This window comes from Felis catus, chromosome A2, assembly GCF_018350175.1.
Source record: "Felis catus isolate Fca126 chromosome A2, F.catus_Fca126_mat1.0, whole genome shotgun sequence".
Classification (NCBI taxonomy): domain Eukaryota; kingdom Metazoa; phylum Chordata; class Mammalia; order Carnivora; family Felidae; genus Felis; species Felis catus.
This window is the reverse complement of record NC_058369.1, coordinates 117,818,024-117,841,563: the sequence shown is the minus strand read 5'-3', so window position 1 is coordinate 117,841,563 and position 23,540 is coordinate 117,818,024.

Sequence of the window (23,540 nt, the reverse complement as noted above, 5' to 3'; positions counted from 1 at the left end):
GTGAGTGTGATGGAGGAGAGATAGTGAATGGCCAAGCCTGAGTTCAGCATCCATCCCACCCACGCCAGCTCCCCCTCCTGAGATCAGAGGAGGAATCTGTGACACAGGAAGAGAGGAAGGAGGAAAATCAGTGTCCACCGTAACAGTTAATCCAATTCATTTTAATATTTTATATTTTAATATTAAGAGCATGTACTCCGCCCCTTTCTTTCCTGACACATCCAGACAGGACATTACTGCCACCACATGTAACCAGGATTTGGGTTTTTACACCTGTACCCCCAATTTGTCACAACTTAAAAAACCCAGGTCTTAACCCTCACTGGCTCTCTAGAAGCCTCAGTAGTATCCAATTCAACAAATGCCTGCCAACGGCGCTGTGACGCCACGGGGATGATAAGGCCAAGTCCCCTGCCCTCAGAGAGTTTCTGGAGGGGTGGATGCTGCAGGCCCCGGAGTGATTTGTGAGATTCACAGCTTTTCTCTGGAGGTGCCATGGCAGGCCAGAAGAGGGCGGAATTAATTTCAGCATCGGGGACCCAGCCGGAATCCCAGCTGCAAACAGCACACTCCTTTCCTGATTTGGCTAGGAGTCGGTGTGATTAAAAATCTCAGTTCCATCTTTCTCTGTATAACATTGTCTTCATTTTGAGCCCATCACATTCAGTGACAGAAAACGGCATCACACGAACCACTGGAGATATTCGTAATATCTTGGGTATAATGTTTTAAAGACGTCAAAGTGACATCAATTAAAGACTCAGTGCCTTCAAAGAGCAGAATGACTTCTGTTTATTCTCCTCATGCCCAACAGTGGTCAACGTCTTGATCTGCAGTCAGCCCTCCTCTTGGTGGAAGGTGCTTATTATTCCCTTGCAGACCACAGAGGGCTTGGGGCAGATTATGACATTCCAGGCCAAAGCTGTTTAAAGATACCCATCCCCCTGATGGTACAACTTACATCTCACATATCTACTGTGGTTGAGAGTGGTGTATCTGTCTATGGCTGCACAGCAGGTGGAGGAAAGGTGTTATACGAAAAGGAAAACTCCCATGTGTGTAGGAGTTTGGGTCAAGCCATTCCTGGTCCAAGCAACTTTGTTCCTACAAAGAAGGATGAATAGTGGGGGACACGGGCTGCAGTGGGTGAGGAATTATAAGGTTTTCTCAGATCAGGATAAGGGCTCAGAGATCAGTTGGTTCTACTCCCTTCTTTTACTAATAAGCAGGGAGACTGTGACAAGGTCATTATCACAGAAGCAGAGCAAGGCCCCAGGACCCCCGGTTGGGGGAAAGGAAGTCTTCATGGATGCCATCATCTTTCCTTGCATCCTTGCATATTATTTATTAAAGGTTGACTACTTAACAAACAACACAAATCACAGTGACTTAATATAATAGAAGTTATATATCTTGCTTATGGATCCAATAATGTCAGTGTTCAGTCGACACCTTCCATGTGGTGATTCAGGGACCCAAGCACCTTGTGTTCTGTGGCTCTTCCATTCCCGACAGCCTAGAAGTTAGTTGTTGGACTGAGACAGGCAGAGAGAGGGAGTGAAAGATGGTGTAGGAGAGATGGGCAGGCCTGGAAGGTGCAGGGGAGGGGGGTTGGGACTGCCTCACTTCTACTCACATTCCACTGACCGGAAGCCACTCACAAGGCCACACCTTACTGCAAAGGAGGCTGGGATATGTAGTCCGGCTGTGTGCACAGCAAGGAGATAGGTGGGTTTGCATAAGCACACGGCAGTGTCATTTTCAGTCTTTGGGAGGTTTATATTGAGTAGCAGAAGACGAATTTGGAGGCGAATGCGCCTGAGTTTGGATGCAGGTTTTGTGGCGTTGGGCAAAGAATTGACTTCTTCAAGTCTCAGTTTGCTCAGCTGGGGAAATGGCTGTATTTTGTGGGGTCACCGTGAGCATTAGGTGAGATAATGGATGTAAAAATGTCTGTGTCGCAGTACTCTTGCCTCATTTTTACAAACCACTGGGACTAAATGAAGTGGGGAAGAGGAGGAAACAGACTTCTTGTATCCCATTTTGACCAGTCCTGGGTGCGGGGGCTGCCAAGCAGGGTCCAGCTGAGTCCAGAAACATGCTCCCTTAGATGCCAAGAGTGGTGCACTGTCCTCGGTCTCTTGCTGAATTTCAAAACACTGTAATTCATTCTAATCGACATGGGGCTTTGAAAGGAAAAAAAAAAAATCCAGAAAACGACAAGCATCCATTTTATTTGACTAATAAAAATTCAGTCACTTTGCATGCAGTTCCAGAAAGAGAGTTTGAATCCCTCATAGGCTCAGTTTGAGACGGTCACATGTAGAAAGCAGTGATTTTTATTATTTTCTTGCGAAAAAAATCTTATTTCTGGACAGCAATGAAAAGAAACATGATCTAAACAAAAGTGTCCCCTTTCACTTATGAGTTTGGGACCTCTAAGACTAAATCTGGCTCACAGGAGTGAAGAGAATCACCTTGTCATCATGAGGGATGGGACGTGGCTCCTGTCGCATGGTGTGCCCTGGCACATTAAGGGCTTCAGTAAAAATTTGCTGATATTGAATCAGTAAATGAGTGAAGGCAGTTACAGAGGTAATAACAATGAAAAAAACAAACCCCTTTGCCTGAAACATCAAGATTTTGTGAAGGACATCCCCTGCAGTTTAGTTGTGGATCCTCTGAATGGTTCTTCAATTGTAAAGCTAACAATAAAACGTGTACACACGCGCGCGCGCACACACACACACACACACATACCAGAGAGACATTCCACAGGGAGGTAAAACAAAGAGGAAGGTTGATTGTATCTCTCTTTTTAGAGCACTGTCCTTTAAAATAACCTTCTAAGCCCAGCTAGTTAAGATGAGTGGCAATAGCATATTGAAAGTAATAAATAAAATGACGTCCGGAGCTCAGAAGGTTAACAGTTTTTTCAAGAAATTATTTTCCCAAGTCCAAGGGTAAAATGGCGCCTAAAGTCACGAAACATGGTCCTACAGTGCCCCCTGGTGTCTCTTTGGTGGAATTGTCAAAGCCTGTAATTGTGCCCTGCTGTAACCATGAGTGTGATTCTTGATTTATTTATGGTTCTGGGACTTTGGGGGCCACGCCTACTAGGAGGGAAAGTGAGGTCGCAGGAGGCTGGGAAAATTCTTTCTTTCAGCCCTTTTTCAAATGGGCTACCTTCACAATGTCAAAAATAATTAGTACATTAACCCTCATATAAGATTTAAAAACTGGAACCGTGTGTTATCTTGAAGAGAAGCCCTTTCACCTGCAAAAAATTATTGGCTTTTTTTATTTTTCAGAAGGCAGATTATTAAGCAGTTTTTTTTGCCCGTTAAAAGGTTCTTTGTAAATCAGTAGGACAGAGGACAGTTTTTAATTTCAGAGATTAATTATCACACATAATAACTGAGCCATCCTTTATTTTTTCTCAAGACCTGTTCGTTTAAATAAAAGACATAAAAAGCTAGTCTATGAAATGAGAATGAAGATTGTAGACCAAATTAAAATATTGTAAAAAGACAGTACTTTGTCATTTAAAAAATGTTGTTAAAATTTATTCCAGGGGTTCCTAGCTGGCTCAGTTGGTAGAACATATGACTCTTGATCTCGGGGTCGTGAGTTCGAGCCCCATGTTGGGCATACAGCTCACTTAAAATAAAAAATATAGGGGCTCCTTGGCGGCTCAGTTGGTTAAGTGGCCTACTCTTGATTTCGGTTTAAGTCATGATTTCACTGTGTGTGGGTTCGAGCCCCCATGTTGAGCTTAGCGCTGATAGTCCGGGGCCTGATTGGGATTCTTTCCCTTTCTCCCCGCCCCTTCCCTGCTCGTGCTCTGCCTGTCTGTCTCTCTCTCTCAAAATTAAATAAATAAACTTAATAACATAAAAAAGTATATACATATTTTTAAAAATCAAATTTATTCCAATAAGGATATTACTATTCCTTGGAAAGGGCAACTAGTTAAATTATACATATTTGGCAAGTGAAAAATGGTGAACTTGAGGTTGCTAATTATCTATTGATGAATCTGTCTGCAGCCAAAACTGTGAAATGTGATGAGGAAAGGAGTTTTCTTCTTCTACCCCTCTTCTGTGCTGATGAAGGCCAGTTGAATTCAGCTTGCAGATATGTAATGTGCGGCTCCAGGTGTTGCTTGACCTGGCACAACGGAGTCCCTGAACTTCAGGAGCTTCAGGTCCAGGATGGAGAAATGCTGGTGACACCCACCATTCCCAGTCTATGGGATGGCTGCTGGGCTAGAGAGGGAGCATGCAGCACAAGCCTCCAAAGATGGAGAAATCAGTGACACTTCCCTGGAGGACATGACCTGGGAAGACAGGAATGGGCTAGATAGGAAAGAGGGTTAAGGGCATGATAGGAACAGACATGGGCCCAGGCGAAGGAGTCTGCATGGCGCTTGTGTCCAGCAAGTGATGTGGGGAGGGAACAAGGGTCCCTGGCATGCTGTACTAAGCCAAGGAGTTTTAGACCAAGAGTCCTGGAGTGCTCAGGAGAGTTTAGGCAGGAAAGGGACGTGAGCAGCTCGGAAGGCCATTGAGGGCATGTTGGAGGGGAACCAGCTGAGGCAGAGGACAGGTCTGCAGTAGAGCAAGTGTGCTGTCTCTAGTTCTCTTCCCCGGAGATCCTTGTAATCTGAGGAGGGAGCGCAGGGTAGAGAAAGGGCAGGATCTTTGAAGCTTGACTGTCCTCATTCAAACCCTGGCTTGGTCCTGGCCAACCCTGGGCAGGTTTCCTGATCTCTCTCTCTCAGCCTCAATTTCTTCCACCACTAAATGGGGCACAAAAATACCCTCTTTACAGGACTGGAGAAGGCCAATGGAATGGGACTGGTCTAGGAGCTGGTTCATTGCGGGTGTCCTGTAAATGGTAGTTAAGTTTGATCAAAGTGTAAGTGATTCACATCATGAAGGCTCCAGACTAAGCCAAGCCCCTCTGTGAGCCCTCATAGCTTCCTGAAGCCGTCCCACAGTGTGTGGTTATGTCGATTTATATAATTACACAATTAGTGTCTGCTCCCTTTTCTGGCATGTAAGCCCCATGAGGGCAGGGGCTATATCTACGTGATCACCATGGTTCAGAGGCACTATAGGTGCTAAAAAAATAGCTGCCAGCCCAAATCTGTCAGCACACCACACGAGGCGAAGATGTGGAACAACACGGACCCTCATTCATTGCCGATGGGGATGCAAAACGGTAGAGCCGTGTTGGGAGACAGTTTGGCAGTTTCTTACAAAACTAAACATACTCTCACCACACAATCCAGAAATTGCCCTTCTTGCTGTCAACCCGAAGGAGTTGAAAATTGGGTCCGCCCAAAAACCTACACACAGATTTTTAGAGCAGCTTTACTCATAGTTGCTCAGACTTGGAAGCAGCCAAGATGGTGCACCCCAAAATGGAATATTATTCAATGCTAAAAAGGAATGAACTATCAAGCCATGAAAACATCTGGATAACCTGAAATGCGTATCACTAAGTGAACGTGGCCAATCTGAAAAGAATACATAGTGCATGAGTCCAACGGTCTGACATCCTGGGAAAGGCAGAACTGTGGAGACAATAAAAAGATGAGCGGCTGTAAGAGGTTGGGGGGACACAGAGATGGATAGGGTGAGCACAGAGGATTTTTAGGGCAGTGAAAATACTCTATGATGCCATAATGATGTGTACATGTGATTATACCTTTGTTCAAACTCATAGAATGTACAACACCAAGAGTGAACCACAACGTAAACTGTGAACTTTGGGTGATGATGATGTGTCATTGTTGGTTCATCGATTGTAATGAATGTCCCTCTGGTGTGGGACATTGATAGTGGGGGAGGCTGTGCACGTTGGGGACAGAGGCCACGTGTGAAATCTCTGTACCTTCCTCTCGATTTTGCTGTGAACCTAAAACTACTTTAAGACAATGAAGTCTTTTTTTTTTTTTTAATTTTTTTTTCAATGTTTATTTTTATTTTTGGGACAGAGAGAGACAGAGCATGAACAGGGGAGGGGCAGAGAGAGAGGGAGACACAGAATCGGAAACAGGCTCCAGGCTCTGAGCCATCAGCCCAGAGCCTGACGCGGGGCTCGAACTCCCGGACTGCGAGATCGTGACCTGGCCGAAGTCGGACGCTTAACCGACTGCGCCACCCAGGCGCCCCTAAGACAATGAAGTCTTAAGAAAACAGCCATCGAATGAAGGACAAAGAAAAATGTTTGGAAAGCTGGATCTGGCAGGACTGGATCTTGCTGTCGCCTTGCAGGGCGATGACAAAAAGAATGGTAAAGGAATTCTCCATCTGAGGCAATCATTCCCAGAACCCGGTGATTCTGGGGGCTGGTAACTTGCTTTGGAAACTACAGTTGAATTCGGGGCATTAAAGCATCCTCACTGTAGCCAGGTGGGAGGACAGAGCAAGGGCTGAGAGAGCTGGCTTCCTGACTTTAGAGATTCAATGTCATCTCCAATGTCGCCCCTCCTTTTGCTTATTAGCAGAATTAGGATAAGATGCTTTATTAGCAGAGTCCTCCTGAGGATTAAACAAGATAATCCATTTAAAACCCGTAACAAACTCACACCTGTGATTATCAATTACTGAATTTACTGATGAAAAAAAAAATCTTTCTGTTTCTGGTTCCCTGTTTTGGATGGCAGGAAAAACAAATAGCAGTGCCCACATTTATTCTCCGCAGCGAAGACAAAATGTCCTGTGTTCAGCTTTGAATTGTAAAAAAATAAAAAAAAAAAATCTTAAAAACAGTTAACTGCTTTTGCATCACTAAATCCACATCAAAACTTGTCAGTGTTTAGATAGAAGTTGTTGATAGTTGTAATTAGTTAATACTTAACGTGTGTTGTTTTCAGATTTCACGTCACATTCTTTGAATATGTATGTATACATCTGCACGTATTTTCATGAAATAAATTAACGTGCTCCTCTTTCTATAGAGATATGCTGATTTATTTTTTTGCGTACATGACAATAACGAGGGACTGAATGAGTTTGATTACATTCCCACGTCAATCCTGCATTAGCACCAGGACTAAAATTCTGGTCTCTTGGGGTGTTTTACGAGCAAATCTCTGTACCTGCCTCTCGATTTTGCTGCGTAATTTAACTTCTGGTGTAATTTAATTCTTTGTACAACATCTTCCTCTCTCCCTCCCTCCCTCGCTCCCTTCCTTCCTTCTCTCCTTCTTTCCTCCGTTCATCAAACATGGGTGGAGGGGCTGCCCTGCGTAGACATTGTAGGAGGCGCTGTTGATGCAAAGCCAAGTCTCTATGCTGAATACACTCAGCGTCTAGTGCAGAGGCTCTCAGAAGCGTGCGGGGATCAATCCTATGGTGTTTTTGGAAACGTGGACTGATGTTTTGGTGGTCACAACCATGGAGGGGCAGTGAAAATACTCAGTGGACAGAAGCAGGGTTGCGGGAGACCCCCCCATGCCTCAGCACACACAGCAACCTTGCGCACCATGGGTCACTGGCAGGTGACAGATGTGTTTATAATGATCGGAGCCTAGTTTTACATTTAAACAGAAAGGTTTAAATTTTTAAATTTCTCTTTTTGGTGCTCTAAATATTCTACCGCGGAAATGAAGAGAACTTTGAACTTCATTTGTTCAGAGCCCTACCAGGAGTTTCTCTGCTGCGGGGGACAAACCTTGCCTGTGGTATTTGAGTCACCTCCATCCTGTGCTTCTGTGGGTCTACTCTTTAGCGGCAGTGTCTGGGGGGGTGGGGTGTGGCTCTAGATGAGGGGTAAGTACTGGCTGTGACATCATGTCTTGTACTCATGCTGGAACATACACTTGTTGACTCTCTATATATTTTATCACAAATTACTTTTATTTTTCCTTGATATTACAGATAGGGCATTATATATGTATATGTGTATATATGTGTATATATATATATATATATACACATATACATATATATGTATACATACATATACACATATACATATATACACATATATATACATATATATGTGTGTGTATATATATATACACACATATATACATATATATGTGTGTATATATATATACATATATATGTCTATATATGTATATATGGTGTTGGTGTTCAACTCATGTGTTTAGGTAGCTTATGCTTGAATTTCATTTCTGGAGTGAAAAAGAAGGTGTTACAGAAGATTTGTTATTAAAGGGGGGCTGTAGCGTAAGGGGCAAAGGGTAAGGACCGTTGATATGGGTGGGGGCAGATGGTATTAGGGCCCCTGACCCAGACAGGGGTGGAGACCCTGGAGGAAAATAGACTAAAGCACATTTAATTTCAAATGTTATTGTGACTGGGGTGCCTGGCTGGCTCAGTCACTAGAGCACGCTCTTGGTCTCAGGGTTGTGAGTTCGAGCCCCGCGCTGGGTGTAGAGATTGCTTTTAAAAAAATATAATCTTTTTTAAAAAATGTTGCAATGCAATGCCACCCACTTCATCGAACCACTCGTGTGTGTCCATCTACTTCTCTCGAGTCCTCCACGCGGAGGGCGAGAAGCACATCGTCACCTTTGTCCTGTGCTGCACCCTGTGTGGTGAGGAACTCACCTGTGACTGCTAATTCCCCACGGAGGAGGCCAGCAGCCATCTGGCTGGTGCTGTGGCACCAGGCGCTGCCGTTGGTTCCTTAGGTGAAGCCACCACACCCCTGCTGCCATCTGTCCCCTCGTCTGGGGATCCCTAGTGCCTCCCAGAGCATCTCACCCCCTCTTTCGTGTTCAGGGTGGATGTGGCCGTGGGGGGGCAAAGGCCCTCCCTCCATCCCTCCAGCCCACCTAGCAATACCCCCTTCCTGCCCTGGGGGCCCAGGATGTAGGTACCATATATACAAAGTTTCCAAATCCCTTTTTTTCTATGCACTTTTTGTCTATTTAAAAAAATTTTTTTAATGTTTATTCACTTTTGAGAGAGAGAGAGAAAGTGAGCAGGAGAGGGGCAGAGAGAGAGGGAGCCACAGAATCTGAAACAGGCTCCAGGCTCTGAGCTGTCAGCACAGCCCCAGACATGGGGCTCAAACTCACAAACCGAAACATCATGACCTGAGCTAAAGTCGGACGCTCAACCGACTGAGCCACCCAGGCGCCCCTTCTATGCACTTTTTAATTTAAGAGTGTGGGATGCCAGGTGGGAACCCCCCATAATGCGGTCTGTCAATGTTCGGGGGGGAAATGGTGCTGGGATTGACATGCATGTTAACCCAAAAGAAAACATTAACGTTCAAGCCAAAATGTCTTCTGACTAGCATCAGAGAGTTAGTGAGAGCTCTGTGCTCTGAACTTGATGTTTTCTTAACTTCTACTGTGACTTTGAACCTCGGTTTCCACACCTATGAAACAGTAGGTCTGGGCTCAGCTACCTTCTTTGCTAAGATTCTACGAATCCTCCACAGCAGTTGTTTTTACAGTAAATACTGGTCACGTTTTTCTCGGATCTCAATAACGAACTTCATAAAAAGGCATGGGTGGTTTTTTTCAAGTTTTTAGATTTCCATCCCAGTATAGTTACCATACTGTGGGCATCGGTTTCAGACGTACAATATAGTGATCCAGCAACTCTATACATCACCCAGCGCTCATCATGGTAAGTGGACAAAGAAGCATGAGTTTTTTTCATATTGTTTTCCAGTCAAACTCCAGAGACACTTTCGAAAGATACAGATCTGGCAGAAGGTGAAACAGACATCTTCCATTTCTATACACCCACAGGGCTATGCAATTGTCACGTAGTGTAAAACTGCTAAGCAGAGTTTAATGAAAACGTACGAGTTCCAAATCCGGCTCCACCCACCCTGAGTTGTGTCACCTTAGGCTGGTTGCCTAACTACTCTTCTCAAAATGGGAATACTGATCACCCCGGGTACCTGTATTAGTCATAATTATCCCTGGTGAGTGCGTCTAGCGCTGTGAGGTTTAAATGAGATAACACTTACAAGGCACTTAAAAGACACCATGCCATGCGGTTCGGCAAGATTACAAAGTTCTAGAGATCTGTTGCACAACAGCGTGAAGGTACTTAACAGCACTGAACTGTACATCTAAGAATGGTTAAGATGGTAAAGTGCATGCTGTGTGGTCTTCACCACAATCTCCGAAACTTGGAGATACATACATGACATTTATCTCATGCCGTGCACCAAGGGCTTGATACACATCCTGTTCCGTATTATTATACTACTTACTGCTGTTTTCCAGTAGGACTCTACCTGCGCATACACTCATCCCACAAACGGGGACCGAGTGACTGTCTGTAGGACACCGGGTTAGGCCGGAGACGTCCAATGAGAAACAATGTCACCGACCTCAAGAAGCTAAGGCTCAGGGCTCCTGGCTGGCTCTATCCACCCACCCAGCGCGCAGCTCTTGATTTTGGGGTTGTGCGTTCAAGCCCCACGTTGGGTATAGAGATTACTTTTAAAAAATTAATGTTAAAAAAAAGAAGAAGCTAAGCCTCTAGAAGGGGAGACAGGGGAGTAAACAACGGCCACTGAGGGTGTAAAGTGCTGTGGCCGGAATGTGACTGGCAGGATACAGAAGTCTGGGGAAGAGCTTTACACTCTCTGAGTGCTTATTGTGGGGAGACCCCGGGGTGGGGTTACAAATAAAGGACAGGGAGGGCCAGAGAAGTTTCCTGGATGGTTCAGAGCCTGTGTCTTGGAGAACAGAATGGAGCTGGCCGGGCAGAGATGATGCATCTGGAATCTCTGACTTCGTGCCTGGGGGAAGTCAGCGCTGGTCCCACACGTGGTTATGACGACGGGGAGGGATGAAAACCTATGCCGTTAAACAGGGCAGCAAACCCCAGCAGGAGTGAAAAGACACAGCTTTGTTTTGCTCAAGGGAGACCAAACTCCCATAATTAAAAAATGCCACCGTTTCTTCCACTAAAGCCTGGGCTTTTCCATCGAGGGGGGCACGTGGGTCACACCCCCCACCGGTGCCACATGTGGTCTGGGCACGGAGGCGTGCCGTGGCCACTGCTCACTTATCCCCGTGGGCCTGGCTTTCACACTGCCCAGAATCTAATTAAGGGGGCATTTCCATCTACTTGTGATTCTCTGACCAAAGGCAGCACAGACAAGCTCCCTGTAACCCCCGCCCAGGCCGCCCTGAGATGGGAGGGTGTGGGATGGCCATCCTCTTGCCGCCCACATGAGCACTGGAGTTAATCTATATCTGAGCCTCATGACTCAACAAATTATTCTGTGCATTTGCTTTATTGCAGACTAGTGGTTATAATGAAATTAGTTCTATTCCACGTTATTGGTTCATAATTAGAATTACATGAGCAAAACAGATACAATCTCACCAAGTCTTCTACGCCTGAACAATTGAACTGACTGCATAAATTTCGCTTTGCTTCACTCCCCCACCTTCCTTTTCAGGTTGTTTTCAAGCCCTTAAAAGACAAAAACCTATTTCAACTGGATTTTTCTACAGTTCTGAGACAGGGCCACTATATAATTTAGCATCCAAACTGGGACAATCGTGAAATTGGAAGACAGACCATTAACAATCAGGCCAGGACGACACCATAAGCCAGAACTGCCCCACGCAAACCGCCATGGGTAGTTACCCTACTTTTATAGGGGCAAGCCACCCTCTTCAAAGTCGTGAATTAGTCTTGCTGGGCAATGATGTTTTTCCTACTTGTCTTTAAAAAATTTTTTTAATTTGGGGCAGTCATCTTTGTCAATTAAAAATCTCCCCTTGCCATTCGGATGGCTACTGTACAACTTCAGAACGAATTTGAGAAATTAAAATGACAAGAAGCAAAAAGTCCATTTACACGCAGCTATACGAGATCGCTCTGGAATTCTAACACGAACACCACAAAGGGTAAGGGGAAATCTGGGCTGGCGTTCCTTTACTCCAAGCTTGTGACTCAGACCAAAATATGGAAGTGTACTTACCCTCACGCGAGGCATGGGAAACTTTGCACAAAGCAATATTATAGTCTCTCTCCATTTCACAAAAGTCAGATGCGAGCAAATGAAAAGTTCACCCTTTGGCTTGAAAACGGAACATACAGCGGCAAATAGGAGAATGTGTTTTTCTGGGAAATAGCCCTCATTTAGAAATAGCCGGGTGGCATCTGACCTCAGCTCCAGATTGATTCAAGTGAAACTGACTATTTAGTATCCCTGCCTTCAAGGCTGCCACCAGCCATCCGTTATCCACCCTTGGCTAGCCAAGGTATGGTGTTCCGTATTAAAGTATGAGCCTTTCTGCTTTGGGTTTCTCCAGTGATCCTGAAACACGTGAACCCGAGGCAGAAAAGTAAAGTACCTTTGGGTCCTTGAAGCGGCAGTGATTTCTCCAGGCACAAGGAGCCCATCTAAGATTACGCCCTGCCCATTGGCCTATCTGTCACGCAGCTTTGTGTGAACACCAACTGGGATGATAATGCACAGTGTATGGACGTACGTTGCTAACTGTGAAGGACCATAACAACATGAGTTATTATTCTCATTTCAGTGTTTTCTGGATGAAGTTGAAATATTTTGGCAGTTGTAGAATGAGCTGTAGCATATCCAAATCCACGGACGATGAATCATGTTCGCACGGGGTTATGCTCCCCCGAAACGTAGTTTACATATTTCTCTGTCAGAAGCAACCTACACTTAGCAAGGCAGGTAGTGGTCTCAGAGCTCTAGAGAATAAATGACTGACAAAGAAAGAAAGAAAGAAAGAAAGAAAGAAAGAAGAAAGAAAGAAAGGAAAGGAAGAAAGAGAAAGAGAGAGAGAGAGAGAGAGAGAGAGAGAGAGAGAGAGAGAGAACTCATGATGGTTTCAACAGGACAATTTGCAATTTATCCTAAGTGGCCAGGGGCACCCACCCATAGGACCATCCAAAGGAAAATCTTGTTAAAATGAGGCCATATTTCCCCTCAAAACAAGAAACCAGGAAGTGGCGGGCGAATGGGAATTGCACTATCACCTTGCAATCTGTGGAAGAGATTTGATTTCTCTCCACCATGTGAGGGGTCTCAGGCACACACGCTGACGGGACAGAGCATCACTGCGGAGGGACAGCGAAAGCCCGCAAACTAGACAAGGAGCTGTTGATAAAGCAAATCTTCATCAATGTCCAAATTATCATCTTTTATCAAGATTGTTCCCTCTCTCCTATCTGCTAATAAACCTGTGCATGGTGTGTGTGTGTGTGTGTGTGTGTTTGTGTGTGCGCAGCGGCGGATGCCTGCTGTTGAGTGATTGCATGCGTGTGCCTGTGTGTGTTTGCTCTCTCATCTGGTGTGATTAAGGGAGAAAAGCGGTGGGAGGGGGTGTCTGTGCTTTGTTTATTTTACAGATAAATCTCATCTCTAATCCGGATGCCGAGCCTGTCTCGTGCAAAGGGAAGGAAGCCCCTCCACCGTCCTGATGGCATCCGTATAAATCACAGGTTTTATTCCTCTGCCGTGAGGGGCATCACGGACCCGGGCGACGTTGCGGACTCTCATTGGGTGATGCTTCATTACTTGGAGGAAAATCCCCAGGGCCAAGACGTTATTTAAATGTGCTATGAAAATAAATGTGATTTATATGTGTGTCGTCTGCCGAGACGGTCCTCCCCGTTACTGCAGGTGCTGCTGTGCTGTGCATCAGGATTAGCACCTCAATTTATCGTCAGTCTAAGCTACGCACATGCTCCATGACAGAACATTGTCTACATCTCCTAAAGTTCCAGAATGGAGACAGTGTTTCCTGAGCGGTGGGTGTTAGACATTCAGTGGTGTGGTTGACTTTTATGGGCTGAGAATTTGTGTGTGCATGCGCGTGTGTTTGTGTGTACGTGTGTTGCTTGTGTTGAGCCCGGACCATGTTCATTTGAAGGGTTCAGAGAACAGACACTTTGTACTGAGATGCATCCATTTCCGATGGCAGCAGAATGGTCAAAAAGAGAAAGAAGAAAGCACAATGTTCATTTCAGCCCAGGGCTGGGCCCCACATGTTTAGCTCAAAGTGAGTGGAAATCTCTGAAAAGCAGGTCTGGGCTAATAAATGTCAGCAAGCCTTCAGCCCAAATGGGATTTGATTAGCAGGAAGGAGTATGGTTGGGATGTTTCCATTACCAAAGAAAGAAATGCAGGGAAGGGCTTGTGTTAAGGGGGTGCAGAGCCTTGGTGATCACCTCCTTTCTCAGTGGGCGTGCACTCACACTCAGGAAACACCCCTACCACATGCCCTGGGGTGCCATCCCATTGTTCTAGGCAAGGAGACTCAAGGTTAGAAGAGAAGGCAGGGCTAGACTAGACATCACTCTTTGAACAGTCTGTAGGTGACAAGCCCTAACAGGACAAACCATCTTGTGTTGATCCTTACCACAGCCCTGCCTTTATGCCCATTTAGATGAGGAAACCAAGGGCCACAGAGGTAAATATCCCATGGTTTGGAACTCCATAGGCCTAGAGAATCCAGGTCCCCTGCTTCCGGAATCCCTCTTCTCTGGACATTCGCTTAACTGGTACCAACCTGTGTTTTTCCAGTCTTGTCTCCAGCTCTCTTATCCTCTAATGGCCTTCAAGATTAAGAGTTCTAAAGGATATCCAAAATAATAAGAACTTTTATCAAATCCATTTTTATATTGGTGTGGGGAAACAAACGCAGGAACTTACAAATACACTCTATTGGGCTTTTATTGTATTTATTTATTTTTTTATATGTGTTCATTTTATTTTTTTCCCAAGTTTTTAAAGTTTATTTACTACCTGGGGAGAGAGTGAGTGAGCAGGGGAGGGACAGAGAGAGAGGGAGAGAGAGAGAATCCCAAGCAGGCTCGTTGCTGTCAGAGCAGAACCCGACGCAGGGCTCAAATTCACGAACCGTGAGATCATGACCTGAGCCAAAATCAGAGTCGGATGCTTAACTGATTGAGCCACCCAAGTGCCCTACTGGGCTTTTATTTTAAAAAAAGAGGCAGTGGGGAGAGGGGTGGTGGTGGAAGGATGGAAAAAACGGTGAAGGTGGTCAAAAGGTACAAACTTCCAGCTATAAAATAAGTAAGTCCTAGAGATGTAAGGTTCAGTGACTGTAGTTAATAATACTGTATGGCGTATTTGAACTTTGCTAAACGTAGATCTTAAATGTTCTCATCACAAGAAAAAATTCTGTAACTATGTATGCTGTTGGGGCTGATGGATATTAACTAGACTCATAGCTGCAATGACTTTGCAATGTACACAAATATCAAATCATTATGCTGTCTGTGCAGCTGAAACTAATACAGTGTTACATGTCAACTATACCTCCATTTAAAAAGAAAAATTTTAAGGGGCGCCCGGGTGGCTCGGTTGAGCATCCGACTTCGGCTCAGGTCATGATCTCACAGTTTATGAGTTCAAGACCTGCATCGGGCTCTGTGCTGACAGCTCGGAGCCTGGAGCCTGCTTTGGATTCTGTGTCACCCTCTCTCTCTGCCCCTAACCCACTCTCATTCTGTCTCTGTCTCTCTTAAAAATAAATAAACATTAAGAAAAAAAATTTTTTTAATAAAAAAAGAGAAATTTTAAAATAAAATTAAAAAAGAAAGAGACAGTAACTCTGGGGACCTAAATAGGAAGACTTTTTTTTTTAACTTTTAGTTTTGAAATAATTTTAGAGCCACAAGAAAATTGCAAAAATGGTACCAAGAATTCCTGTATATTCTTTGTTCAGATTCCTCAAGGGTTGATATTTTGCCATGTTTGCTTTATCATTTTGTGTGTGTGTGTGTTAATACTTTTCTAAATGGTTTGAGACTGAGTTGTAGACATGTTGCCCCTTTATTCCTGAATATTTCATTGTGTATTTCCTAAATTCATTCATATAATCAGAGTGAAGTTACAAAATCCAGGTAATCAACATTACTACAATGTTATTACCTAACTTACAGACCTATTCAGATTTCAGGAATTGTCCTACTAATGTTTTTCTAGAAAAAATTGTTTTACTTTGAGTTTGTATGAAGCCCGTATCTCACTTACGGGACTTGTGTGAGCTTGCTAAAGTTTTAGGCTATTAAACAAAGAACTAAATTATATGTCTGTATAATATATAAAAACAAATATATATAATATAATATAATATAATATAATATAATATAATATAATATATAAATATAATATACATTATATTATATAAATTCTCCCTTACGATTGTAATTAAATATCCATAACTGACAAATTAAAAATGTTTACATCCTTGCACCAAAAAGTAAAGCCAGATTCTGGGTTCCTCTGTGCGTGCCTAGTCAGTGTTAAGTCTCTATATATCCACCTGGTCCCCCTCGGGATCTGCACCTTTGCCTTCTAGAAGCTTTCTGGGAGTCTCAGCAATGACTTTGGCTCTGAACCCAGACTGGGAAAAACAAAGGTCCAAAGGGGTTTTTTGGCAAAGTGTTATGAGAAAGGGCAGATTGGTCTGCAAAAGGGTTTCTCTTGTGCTGGAGACGTCACTCATCGTAGCTGCTAGAAGTAGGTCATCTGGCTCCCGTGATCAAATTGTGTGTCCTAAGACCCAGAGATAGGCAAGTGACAGGATGAAAAAACAACATTGCTCAAGGATTTAGTGCTGTCCACCAAGGAGGATTAGTGAAACGCCTTTATAATGCCGGTGTTGACAGACAGGACGAGCATCTGTTTTATAGGCTATCCACTGAGTTATATCAGGCCTCGCCTGTGGGTAGCGGTTATGTTTCAGCCGACGTGATTTGACCTGCGGTTTATCCAAATCGGTGTAATAATAAGCTGGGTTATAAGGGTGTTTACTTTTCCATATATGCTCAACTGTTATAAAACCAAGCGAATAAGGGCTTCTGTTTCTCCTACTGGTACATAGTGAGGGTGTGAGAGTAGTCAACATGTTCCCCTCCAAGACATGTCCATCCAGAAAGTTTGTAAAACGTCTTTATTCCTCGTAGGGAAATGGTTTTGGTCTTAGGAAGGAAACACATGGCTTTCCTCTTACAGCTTCAAACTCCGTCTTGCCAGCTGCGTTTCTTTCCCTCGGCCTGGCACTAATGAAAGGAGACTTTGATGAGGGGGCGAGTGGCCGCTCCAGAGGGAGGGATGCAGAATCCCCAGGAAGGGACTCAGCTTCCTGGAAGGTGCTCATTTGAGAGTATTTCTGCCTTCCCTCTAACACACATCCCAGAGAAACATCACTGGTTTTGGATGAAGAGCCCGTGGGGCCCGATTTACCTGCCAGGATGACCTTCCACGGGTTAGGGTCCTCGGAGAAGCAGTACTGGGAGAGCAAACCGGCCCCCACGTTGGCCCGCCATGTCTCTCCCAGGCCCTCCAGGGCCTGCTATGCTTTAAAGCCAATTCCTGCCTTTTTTTGTTGTTGTTGTTTAAATTTTTTTAAAGGTGTTAGCAATCTGTCTTACGTTCTCCCACCCCTGCCGGGATTTATGATCCAGTTCGTATTTTACTACATGATCTTGGCAGGCTCCCCTCGTTGAAATTCAAACCGAAGCAACTTGATGGGGGAACAGACATAAAAATATTAATTTGGTGGATATTAAAAAAAATCACACTGGTTATAAATCAGGGGCTGTCCACTGCTTCCTTTCATCATCTAAATGGTCCTTCTAACCAGACCACAAATCTTGCTGGGGAGGAGGAGGGGGTTTGGAAGGTGGGGGTTCCCTTCCTGAGGTTTTGGAGACAGCTCACATCCAACACTTCCTCAAACCTGGCTTTGTTTTCTAAAGGTAATAAAAAGTGAGCACTTCTGGTACAGGCAGGCTAATTAGCTGGCCTCACAGAACAGACGGGGCTTAAAAGAAAGTTGGCTTGGCCTAAAAGAAATCACCTTGTGGACATGTCTAAATTTTGATTAAAAATAGTGTTTGAGAGACTCCGGAGGAATGTTCTGCTTTGCCAAGGCTGTGGAGACCATTGGAAGCGGTGGTGGTGGATGGAGAATAGTGAGGCCGGGTTGGGGTGGCGTGCAAGGACTGGGAGCCGCAGACCACAGCGTGCATATACCCGTGACTGACACTGAGGATGAGAAGAACATGCCCGTGTCTCCATTGACACATCCCACGCCTTTGGATTTTAATAGGGAGCCATCCCTAGATATAGGTAGGGGAGGGAAGGTAGTTACATTCCTGTGGGGTAGAATTCAGAAAAAGTGGCAGAGAATGTCTCTTCCTATAATGAGAATTTAATGGACTCTTTCATTTCCATCTTATAGCTGATCTTTACAGTTAAAAGACTCTTGATAGGTACTTTAAAATTTCATGAAAACTCCGGTAATTGGTTTTGAATAACTGTGGATGGTTGGGAGGCTAAATACTTCTACAAAAAGATGCTAATAAAAATGGAAAGCTGTCCCCATTACAAGTACCCTCATATGCAAATGGAGGTGTAGCTCTGATGGGAAATTCATCAGCGGTCTAGAATTCCAAGGTTTTATTCAATGGCACAAAATCGAATAAAGCAAACAAATCAGAAGTTCAACTCAGCCAGGCTCACAGCTAAAGTTTGTTCTGTGACAAAGCTCAGAACACATCTGTATCTTGAGATTAAAGAGAGAGAAACATTCAGTAGCTCGAAAAGGGGCAACCAGTTTTCTATAAAAGTCAAAGCAAGTGCTTGATTCAAAATGCTACCAGGATAGCAGGAAGAGAAACGATTGTAAGCCATTTTTTTTTTAAAGGGAAAAACATTTCTAACCAACAATTGGTTCATATTACTTCTTTGCCATCTTTATAGGCAGCATTAAAGAAGGGTCCTCATCTCTGCTTAAAGAGCATAATGACGAGAATTATTTCATCTTAAACAGATTTTTCTACTTGGTTACCATGCAATCTAATACTGACAGCGCCTTGGACTTGAAAAATGACATTCTCATCTCTAAGAAATGGAAGATGGGAGAAGGTGCAGTCATTCCGAGCTTCACTCTAAAGCAATTATGAGCTCTTCACAACTCTCAGACAAGAATTGATTTTTATTTTTAGATTATTAAGCTGTGGGTGTAAGGAAGTCAGGATACGTGACCTAGCTTTGACCTTGTTGATTGAATTCTCAAATTGAGTCAGTATCGGGAAGGAAAACTTTAAAGAAAGTGTTTCTGCCTTAAAATCTCCCCAAACTTACTTTTCTTCTGTCTCACCTTTGTCAAAATCCCTCATGTTAATACATTCAGATGAATCAACAGGATGGTATGTGCGGGATACTGGGATAGAACATAAACGTATCAGAATTAATTGCAATGTCCTAAGGAAACCCAGAAATAAGGAAAACTGCCCAAAGGTAATGATGTTATGTTAGATACGTTTGATGCCGTCATTGATACACTTCCTCTCAGACATCCAGAATACTAAGGTGCCCAGCTTTCATACTCACATTGTGGGCACTCACTTTACTAACCGTTTGGGGGAGTGGTGGTGTTTACATGTACTTTCATGAGCTGAATGCAATTGCCCCAGTGAGTCTAGAAGGGTCCCTTGGCTAGATGCAGGGCCGTGCCCAAGAAGCAAAAGGATCCTCTTGACTGTATGTCCCCGTGGGTCACCATCCTTCCTTCTCTGACCATCCTGAAGAACTCAGGCACGTGTCTCAACTGCGCCAACTTCCAATTTTAAATACAGTCTGGAGTGTGGACTCTAGGGCCGGTCGGCTTCCTCCTGCCCCAACCTGGGCTTTTAAGCAGGCCAACCCCCTGGCTGCTCCTTGAGGCTATGTGTTCACTCCTCACTCAGATTCTCTTATGGAATGTTTTCTTCTACTCGTACAGCCACACAGCTCTTACTAAACCTTCCGTGCACTTCCCCTAACAGTCTACTCCAGCTTTTGCTCATCTTTCTCCCTTCCCAGACTCTGCTGCATTTCGGGCAGGGATGGCCTGGCTTAGCACTTCACAGTGAGATTCTCTCTTCAATTGTGTTTCTTCTCCCCTGGCGATAACTTAGGTTCCCTGAGTCTCAGATTCACCGTCTACAAAATGCTAATATATGCAGAGCTGTTGTGAAGAGGAAACTGCACAGAGGTGAGGCTTGGCTCCTAGGAGGTGCTTAACGACTGTGTGTGGCCCTCCCTTCTTCCTATGGGCCATTTCACATTTCTGCTGTATCTTCCTCTAAACCTCACAGTATAAAGTGCTTTTGTGTGTTGTTGTTGTGCTTGAATTGTTACGCGGAAACTGAAGCACTATATTCTAGGCAGAATTATCCTTTTCCTTGATTTGGGGGGAAGGGAATGGTCAAGTGCTCAGAAAAGGATGACCCGGTCTGATGTGGGTTAGCCTAGGGAAGTGATAGAAAGCAGGCTCGTCAGGGCAAAACAGTCAGAAATTCTGGATCTCTGGTTTTGAGGGGTTTGGAAGAGGAGCTGATGCAAACGTCTCATATTCCTGAGCACTACAGTCTCTAGGATGAACTGTGGCAGGGCTTGGCCCCAGTGGTAGATCAAAATAATCACACATACAGCATTCGCTATTTAAAGAAAAGAGATTATAACAAGGAAAGCATCTCAGGCGGTGTGGACATCTCCTTCAGAGAAAAATGCAGGAAGCCTAGGACAGCTTAATATTCTGAAAAGACATCTGCATCCTGACTATTGAGCTGGTGATTGTCCCTGGACAGGCAGCCTGCTCCTTCCCTCCCGAAGGGACCCCCCCCCCCCCCCCCAGCAGAGAGGAGCTGCTGGTGAGCGCAGCCTCCTTGTGATTACACGAGATAGGAGCATCTCAGCTAAGCGGCTCTCTTGCTGAAAACAGAGACCGGAGACCTGAATGCATATTTCACGCTCGTTGTGTTTGGTTTCGTCTGTGAAAATGGACTAAAATACAATGCATGTGCATACATAAATGCCATAAAATTAGTGTAGACAGCTGGCAAATCATTAATTAACGGCAGTAATGGCCTTCAAATAGCACTCTGGGGAGGCCACAGAGAAAGGAAGTTTCCCAGACCTGGTTTCAGTCTTGTCCATGACCTGAATTCATCCTCATAAAAAAGAAAGGAGGCGGGGTGAGACAGGGAGAAAAAGCCACGTAGATGCCACTAGAACCCCTTCTCTCCCCCTCCCTCCTTACCAGCCCCGAAGAGGACAGATACTGAAAAGCCACACCACCTCTCTGTCTGCAGGGCATTCCCCAAACCAGACAGACGCCAAATGAGCGGCAGGCACATGAGGATATGCCCGGCACGGGATAATTGTGCCATAAATATAATTAAAGTCAGCAGGAAGACCATTATGGAGAAAACCAAACTTAGAAAAAAATTAGTGCTAGTGAAGAAAATATCATACGTTCTTTTTATTTCCATCTAATTTTGTTTACATGATTCATACAGTTTCTAAGAGGATCCCTGGAGAACATTAGGCTGGCACCACATGCATAAACATTCATATATAACATGTAAATTAGAAACAATCTCAGGATTTATATAGAAATTACAGCCACTTCTAGCAAATTAATTCAATGACAGAAAAAGGGTTACTGTCTCTCTTCAAATCAAGAGGGGGAAATATTGAGCAAAGCAGATTTATTTATTCAAGAGGCTTTATTCCTTGCCAGGAGCTGATGTCCCCTTGGCCTGGAGATTTCCATTTTTTTTATTGGATATGTTTTGGTGATTGAATTTACTTTGAATACAGGAGCAGTCAATGAGGACCATAATGGGTGGTTTTAAGTTATAGTATTGCTAACACAGTCATAAAGTCGATTAGGCTAGAAGAGTTTGCTGTAGGGAAATGATGGAAAAAGGCAAGCTGCTTGAGTTAAAATATTCAAGAATATCGAATCTTAGAGCTGCGTGGCCTTAAGAGTGCAAACTTACCATTGTACAGATGAAGAAACTGAGCCCCAGCAAAGAAGTGGTCTGTCTGAGAAAACAAAGGAAATGATTTACGTAGTCAAACAAGAACCCACCCAGTCCTCCTCCCCTGGAGATAATGCCCTAAATATGTCATCAAGCCACTCCTCTTCTATATTTTAATAGATTGGAAAAGTGCCCGTTGAGTAGGGCTTTTCTTGTGGGATTTTGTACAGACATATTTTGGTGGTGATTTTGCCATTGGGGATTGTTGTAGATTGCTTGTCAAAATGGCCCCAATTCTTCATCTTCCTTGTTTCTGTCTTTCTCCATGTGACTTTTACAGTCTTTGAATCTGGGCTAGGGCTGGGCTTGTGACTTGCTTTGGCTAACAGAATACAATGATGTGCCTGTTCTGAGCCCAGACCCCAAGGAGCTGTGTTTCCACTGCTCTTTCCCTACCTTACAAGGACAAGCCAGGGCTCACCTGCTAGAGGCGAGAGTTGTCAGGTTTACCCAAAATTTCAGACATACTGACACTAAAAAATTCTTTTTTATTTATCTGAAATTCGCATTGAACTTGGTGTCCTGTATTTTATCTGCTAACTCTGCACATGGAGAAAATCCCAGATGATACTGTTCTGTATCCATCAACCACCTCCTACGTAAATTTACGAGAGCCCAGCCAAGATCAACAGATCTGTCTGTCCAACCCATGGTTGACTATGGGTGCATAAGTGAGGCCAACCAAGATCAGCAGAACTGCCCTTAGACTCGTGAGCAAAAATAAATATTTACCTGTGCATGACACTAAGGTTTGTTATGCAAACATGTTATGTTAATGTTTGCTTGCTTGTTATGCAGTATTATTGTGGTAGAAGCTAACTATCTTAGGGACTATCCAGTAAAAATATTCGAAGAAAAGGAATTTGATTTTTGTTTCAGATGAGGACAATCTAATTGTTGTGATGTTCTGTATGCTAGCAGAACCAGAAAGAAATGTCTTGACATACATTCCAAGGCTAGAGACTGCATACATAAACACACATTAATTGAGTCTGTGTCTTATGCATACTCATACTGGTGTTTTATTTTAAATGACCCACTTTGTTCTGGTGTTTTATTTTAAATGACCCACTTTGCAGTTATGTCTTTGTTACAGAAGAACTTGCTAGCATGAGATAATGTGGCTTTTTTTTTTTTTTTACTTCCCTAGACTTCTTTTTTTTTTTTTTTTAATTTTTTTTTCCAACGTTTATTTATTTTTGGGACAGAGAGAGACAGAGCATGAACGGGGGAGGGGCAGAGAGAGAGGGAGACACAGAATCGGAAACAGGCTCCAGGCTCTGAGCCATCAGCCCAGAGCCCGATGCGGGGCTCGAACTCAGGGACCGCGAGATCGTGACCTGGCTGAAGTCCGACGCTTAACCGACTGCGCCACCCAGGCGCCCCAACTTCCCTAGACTTCTAATCTACTCTTTGCTCTTGCTTTCCTACCTTCATGTGTCTGCTTTCTTGTCCTTCAGGGAGGCAGGTGGTTTAAGTGAAGGTTCATCTTAGGGTCCAGTAATTGTGCTTGATCTCCACTCATGGTCACATTTTTCAAAAGTCAACTCCACCTATGAGAGCCCTGAGAGTTTTGTCTCATCCTGGTACTTTGTATTTTCCAAAGCCCCTCACATTTACTACATTCTCTCTGTGAAAGCAGTCGGGGCAAGCATTGGAATTTCTCTTTTGCCGATGAGGAAACTGAGG